Raw genomic sequence first — 240 nt, forward strand, 5'->3', positions numbered from 1 at the left:
CTGATCCTTATTTAATTTTCACAAAATGTACAATATCTTAAGGACTAATTTAGGTTATGAAAGCTAAGTTAAAAGAACTTTGACAGATATCCAGGTATATGAAAATTTTTTTACTCAGAAGAAATCTCAGCTGTTCAACTTGAATCTACATGAGGTAAAATTCTATTAAGTGACTATTCACAATATGTACTTTTAAAAATATCTACATATCCAACCTAATGGTTCAATAAATAAGAAAAT

The sequence above is a fragment of the Tamandua tetradactyla genome, chromosome 7 (genome assembly GCF_023851605.1).
Source record: "Tamandua tetradactyla isolate mTamTet1 chromosome 7, mTamTet1.pri, whole genome shotgun sequence".
Lineage (NCBI taxonomy): Eukaryota > Metazoa > Chordata > Mammalia > Pilosa > Myrmecophagidae > Tamandua > Tamandua tetradactyla.